General features: G+C 29.3%; 1 long non-coding RNA gene across 1 annotated transcript; it reads right to left on the reverse strand.

Annotated features, from left to right (window-relative positions):
• Positions 1-3036: 3036 nt before the first annotated feature.
• On the reverse strand, positions 3037-6466 carry LOC136796247 (uncharacterized). The gene is made up of 2 exons (XR_010843936.1): positions 6295-6466; positions 3037-3371 (listed from the first exon to the last, which is right to left on the reverse strand). It is a non-coding gene; the product is annotated as an uncharacterized lncRNA (long non-coding RNA).
• Between the last annotated feature and the right edge of the window lie 875 nt (positions 6467-7341).

Below are 7341 nucleotides of genomic sequence, written 5' to 3' on the forward strand. Positions count from 1 at the left end.
TGTGGAGATCCCAGAAAAAAAAAGTTAAGCAACACTAAAATTAATTTCATTTTGTAAACCTCTAACGTTCAATGAATATTGGTCTTTTAAATACCCTATTGATGGTTGATATCCTATAGATATACTAGTCCATCGGGTCTACTATATATGAGAGAGGCTCAGCTGATGTACTGTGATAGGCCGACTATTTGGTGGTTAGAGATATCGTGGTTAATGGTACTGGTTTGGCCATTATCGTCAATTGTATAGTCAGTAGGAGCTATATTTTCTAGTATCATATATTGTACATGTTGGGTGTACTATCGCATCTGATTTGTACTGCCTACTCGTGGGCGCTAGTTTATGTTATGTTTATGCTATTGGTGTTGAGGGAATTCGTGTTGATCTGAATTGTAAAATAAAAATTATAAATTATGTTGATAATTAGCGCAACATTGATATCCATAACCAAAACCATGATAATTTTTAGAGAAAATATTTAAGTAATTATTTGCTACTGGATTATGTCTGTTTATTCTAAACAGTTGGAGAACATGTTCAGGAACACATCAGGAAAATAAAAACATTATAAATGATTTATTGAGAGTTCAAAAATAGTTTTTACTGTCTAAGGTTTACAAATTCTGGCAGTTTTTATTACATTTTTCAATTCTTTATATAGCTTGTATAGATTTACGTTTTTTTTAAATTACTCGTTACTGGTTTCCCTAGATCTTTAGAATTAGCCCATTCTGACATATGAATTAATTTTTAATTGCGCAATATCCTTTTATCTATAAATTGTCTCCTAACTCATTCAATTTACTTCGCCTCTTTTTTATTTCATTTTTTAAATATTTTTTTGTGCTTAAAAACATATAAATAAATTTACAGTGATTATTAACGCATCACAGACTAATTCTTTTGAAATAAAGAAATTTTCTATTAAGAAATATATTTAGTATATAAAAAGGTCATTCATTTGAATAATATGCAGAACACAAAGCAGTTTATTTTAAAGACATAGAACAATCCAGTGTTAAGTAATTTGAAAAACGGCATATGCCACCGAACTCTATTTGCAAGCCGGATACAATAAAAATGTTTAAAAATACTTTTTGAACTACATAAATACAAGGATCTACGATTTATGATTTTTTTTCTGATGTGGTTGTAAAGCCAATGCTGATCCACTTAAGGTGGATTGATCCTATTATTTTCGTAAAGAGAAAATCTATTTGAATGTGTTTTTTAAAATATTCTTGGAAGAGAAGATGGTTGTTGTTGTGGTTAAGATCAACTAAGGAAAAAAAAAACAGTGATGACTATTTAATGATACAAACCAATGAATGCCGATGATTCAGCTATAATTGTATGTTTAACATAAATATATGTGAGTATACTTCTAAATATTCTTGTTAATGAGTAGATGATTCAGTCTGGGATGACAATATTTTTACATTTTTCATACTTCTATTTTATTGAAATTATAAAATTACAGTAAATTATATGCATATTATTTTCGATTAAATTAGCTGCTTAAACATCGTCTATCCAAAACCAAAGTGCGGTATCTTGCGTTTGTGGGTTTTGTTAGTAGTAGTAGTTTTCAATTCTACCCGGAAAACAAAAAAATTCTAACTGAACGTCACTAATTCAATATACAAATGAATAATTGAAATTAGATTTTTGCTGCTTCCCTAACGATATCTGCAACCATGATTCTAACCTTGTTCTCAGATTTTTTCAGTCGATTGAAGCTTCAATAACCAGGGTCCAAAGTGCAGATTGTAATGAATAAATCTGAATAAAGTTAAAATAAAACTGAAGGTTTTCCGAAACGAGGATGATCTTCGTTTGATAACGTTCCACATCACACACTATTTGGAGAAAAAGTGAAATACCAAATAATTGTTAATTTTTTATTTTTCGTGAATAACGTAATTAATTAATTTATGTAACATTTTATGGACATAATTCTTTTACTTGACATGATAATCGAAATCTAGAAAGCTCCTTCGGGTTATGAATTCTTCTAATGCATCAATATTGCTTATAGTACATGTGTTATCAGCATATTTGTCATTTACTTCGAGAAATGGGTTAATTAAAATGGAATAATAATATTTTTCAAATACATACTTTATCTAATTGCTGATGTGTTAGATTAGGGAAATCATTTTTCAATGCTGTTTTCTAGACATAAGGTAAAAAAGAATACAGATGGTTATCATTGCTCCTAGAACTTTTTATTTAATAATAATAAATCTTTTTATTGGGATAATAATACTATCTGCCGCACTCAAGGCTAATGAATATTAGAACTGTACAAATCAAATAACACTATTTATACATAGAAAAAATAAAATAGAAAATAAATTAAGAAAAATAAATAAATATGGAAAATAAAAATAAAGAAAATAAGGGTGAATATCAAATAAAATTAGGTGGATAAATAATAGTGAAAAAAATTAAATTAAATAAAAAATTGATGTTGAGAAAATTAAAGTAAATGAGTCAAATAAAAAACAGAATAATTCGCCTGAAGCACAATCATACCTATATAAAGTATCAGCCCAGGAATCCTCAAACCGATACCCGCCACCCGCACGTCAGTACTCCGGGATCCCAGCGCCTCTCCCGTAGCCGCATCGCGAGTATTGGGAGCCCGGATACAGGGCTAGGGCGCTAGAGCCACAGAAGGTAATGAATTGAATGGAAAGGCTGGATATTGCTCCAACTCCAATGGCATAGTTACAGATATTCTCGAGGCCACTGTTGTTTTAACCTTTGTGGAGGATTGCCCTAACTAAAAATAGGAGAAAAAAAAAAAATTATTGACTTTTTATATCGGTTATAAAAGATTGCTTGATGATAACAAAGTATGATATAGTTCTAACTTAAGATAGATCTTGAGAAAACTTTTAATTGGAAATTTTGGGTATTGAGCTCTGTTTCTCAAAATTAAGTAAATAGCAGTTAGGGCCTTGTCCAAGGAAATGATATTATTTTTTACCACCTTTTCTGTTATCATTGTTTTTATTTTGGTTGTAAAAGTATAATAATTGACAAAAAACGTTATGTAGGAAACAGAACATCCAAATACAAATGATAGCCAAAAAAGATAACAGAGGCTAGAAAAACCAGTGTGAATAAAATTGATTAAGAAATAAGAAGAGCATTATAAAAGTCTCATGAGGAAGATCTCGCTGGACTCCAGATAGCAACACCCAACCTCTCTCTTCTACAGTCAGTCTTCCATCTAAAGATAACTGATAGGACCATTTTGTCGACACGTTTTCATCAACTGGCTGCTGCGAAGTGCTGTTATGCTCTGCTATTCCAATATCCCAAGTTTTTTCGGTAGTGACCTTTGGTTGGTTTACCGTAATCTGAAACATTCAAGACCTTGACATTAAATAGACCAGACTTAAAAAATATATTTAAAAACAACTGGACGATCCCATAAACAATTCAAGTGTCAAAAAGATGGTAACCGAGGCATCATCACACCAGTTACTGTCTGTGTCTGTTTTTTTTTTTGCTTTTTTGGCCTGAATTATTGAAACATTTAATATTTGTTTATTGATATTTGATGTACGGAAAGTTTGGTTTTTTGGAATCTTTTTATAATATTCTTCCTGCATTTTTTGTTATTAGCATTTAATATTGTTTTATGTATCTTTTCAAATACAATCAGTGATTTCAATGAACCTATGGACGGCTTCTCGTTATTTATATTTATTGTGGTACTTTGTGACAGCCCTATTATCTTTGGTCTGTTAGAGGACCCCGGAAAAGAAAGTAACCGCATTCTACAGTTATCTTTGGAATATGTCTAATTTAAAATATGCTAAAGCAGTTAGCTTTGATTAATGATATATTTAAATCTCAGCAATTGGCAGTTCAAATCCAAAGGTATAAAGGTAAATAAATCACCCTAAATAACAGATATAAGGGTCACTAAATTTGTGTTCAGATAGTAAAATGTTATATCATATTTAATAATGTGATTGTGTAAATCTGAATTATATGTTACAATACTTCACCGCTCAAGGCTCATAAATGTAAAGAAAAATACTTTAAAATGTTAGTACTTTAACATCAACTAAGATGACTCCGAAATGTGATAACTTTTATTTTTTTAAGAAAAAGTAAATTTTTTCTATCTAAGTCAAATATATTAGTACTTAAATGATGAATAGAATGTTTTAAAAGATCGCATGATTCACTTGACTAGTCTTAGGACTTTCATTCATTACTATAAATGTAAAATCTGCTAAAAGGTCAATATGAAATGAGGAACTTAAAAGAGTTCAGTTAAATTAATGCACTTTAAATATTTATAAAATACTAATGTTTTTTATTAACTCATTTATGTTTTGTTATCTGTATTATCAGTTCAATGTTTTAAAAATAAAGAAACTCTGTTTCTCATGGTTAAAACTGTGATAATAATATTTAAAAAATGGTTAATTTTTTTTATCCGATTATTTTGAATAGAAATAAATATTTGTATGACCTTTGGAACTAGTTTTCAACGAAAGGAAAATTTTCGTTATACAAATTTTTTAATTCATCAATTGACAGATAATTTATTCCAATTTTTTTAAACAAAGTTATGGTATTTAATTATTTTAATTTAAAATATATTTAAAACATGAACTTATTTTCAGTTCAACCTCCACAGAGTTGGGCTAAAAGTAATTACAAGTAACTTTAATTGTATTTTTGCAATTACTTGATGATCTACTTCAAATGTAATTGTGAGACAACTATCACAGTAACAAACTGAGCTAAAAAGTTGTTGCAATCAACAATTACGTTCATTTGTAATTGTCATTTTTTTCATGGGATTCCACGTATTATAATACAAGTACACATAATTGTATTTGTGATTACAAATATTTAACACACAAATGGTAAAAAAATCATTTTTACAATTTCTCAAAAGTATGGAAATGATATCCAGTTAATGACTGTACACTGGCCTGTTGATATATCAACATATTAAGGTTTATTTATATATTTTCGACAATTCTTAAAATAAATTTACACTTGATTTTACTATCGCGCGTTTGCGTTTTATGTATTTTTAACTTTTAAGATTTCTGCTCATAAGGAATATATTTAAATAAACTGAATTCATTTACTCAAGATATGAATTAAATTACATGTAATTGTAATTAAAATTACTAAGGGTCAAGAAGTAATTGTAATTAAAACACTAAGGGTCAAGAAGTAATTGTAATTAAAAATCTCAATTTCAATTATAGTAATTTAGCTTCAGTTTATTTAAACATAATTATGAGCTGAAATTCTAAAAGTTAAAATAAAATAAACCGAAACGCAAACACGCAATTATAAAATCGATTTTGTATTTATTTTCAGCAATGATTACTTCAGAGGAAATGTTCTTCAAAACCTCTATTTTGGTTGTGTTTTGAACGATCTAGTGGTTATCTTAGTGCAAGTATAGTGCAACTGAAAGATTTAATTAAATTACTCATGTAATGATTCCTGGCCAACTCCGATCCTATAGCGTTATTTATTATGAATAAATAATAAATAATTCATTCAAAAATGGAAGTGATTAACCTCAAAAAATTTTAAAAGAATTAAAAAAAATAGTTGCATATAGTTTTCAGTGCGTCAAGGTACAGTATATCAATACAAATTGAATGTTATTTTTTACCTTTGGGAAATGTATATAGAATCACGATTTTGGAGAAGCTTGGCAATGAGAAAAGCCGGTTTCAGAGCATGACGGAGACCATTGTTCTGGACTCGCTGGGAATCTTACGTCACTTTTATTTGACCTTGGCTTTGGATATTATTATTTTATCACACATTCCTTAGTGGGACAAAACTTGTCAGGTACAGAGCTCATCTCTTTGGATAAGAATGAATATACAGCATAGAGGCTTATAATAATAGATAATAGATACTCAATAATGTAGACGAATACAACCCATGAAGGGTCAGGAGCTCAGTGTTTTGTAAGGAAACACTGTTTTTAGAACAACTGTAATGCCCCAGGAGGGTCCCAGAACCCACAGGCATGACTCATGGCTACAGTAACAGATTAAATAATTATCTGCCACTGCCGAATTAGAACATGGTCCTTGGAGTTTGTAGTACAGCGCCTTACCTCTGTAACACCAGTCCGATAGGGAGGCTATATAGGTTATGATTATTATTAGTATACAGGTATTATTATTAGAAATAATTATTGCTCGGATATGATTATTTTTTTAAAGAACCCTTGGGTTAGTTTTTTCTTCATTTCATTTTATTGTAAAGGTTGGTACTTACAGTCAATGACAAACATATTAGATCTGCTAGCAGGGTCGCCCACACAAAACACTTCATAATACCTGTGTGTATTCCTTTAATACTATTATGTGACTGGAGATGTTTCAGTTTTCGTAGGAGTATTTTCTTTCCTCATTGCCTGACGTCCAATTCTTAGAACCGCGGGCGAACGTACGGGATGTGTGGGAGTGGTAGGAGGAAAACAAGCTCATGCTAATAATCGCTGGTTGGAATTTTATTAAATGCGCCTACATTCATAACCATGATCTCTTATAGAAACTTGATGTTACATCTATCTTCTGTAAATGGTGCTCAAATGATATGCCTAATTATTTCCTTAAAATCCTAGAAACTCGGAAAAAACTCAGTTGAAACTTTGGGATCTTTATAACAAAAATATAAACACGGTACATAGGTCACTGACATTTTTATTATAATGAATGATATTATTTTATTTAACAAGTAGAGGGGAGAAAGCAAGGAAACGATAAAGGTTATACAAAGAAATTGGAAAATAAAATAAGATAGATATCATAAATTAAATTACATTTCCATAATCACAGATAGTATAAAAGCCATTAATATATGAAGTTTATACTACGTATAAATAATATGAATAAATATATACGAAATTCGGACAACATAATGATTATAATCTGGCTTTGGAGATTACAAACTTCCATGATACCAGTAACAAAAAAAATGGTATATCCAAAATTAATAGCAATGCTGGATAAAACATTACAGGTGAAACTACAGAATCTAAAAAAAGATAGAATAAAAAATATAAAATTAATGTAAAATAAATCATCTATTTAATATAATTTTAATAAAATAGAAATTTCCAATATTTTTTTGAATTGTAAAATCAGAAAACATTTGTATTATATATACATTACAAAGAATATTAAATAAGTTGAAAAGTTCAAATCAGACATAATATGTCAACATCATGTTGGTCTCATAGAAAAATGAAGATGAAACAATATGTCAGTATATGGACCAAAATAAATAATAACAATTGAACGAAGAACTAGGCTAAAACCT

This window comes from Halyomorpha halys, unplaced genomic scaffold (genome assembly GCF_000696795.3).
Source record: "Halyomorpha halys isolate HHAL.00 unplaced genomic scaffold, Hhal_1.1 Scaffold1667.1, whole genome shotgun sequence".
Classification (NCBI taxonomy): domain Eukaryota; kingdom Metazoa; phylum Arthropoda; class Insecta; order Hemiptera; family Pentatomidae; genus Halyomorpha; species Halyomorpha halys.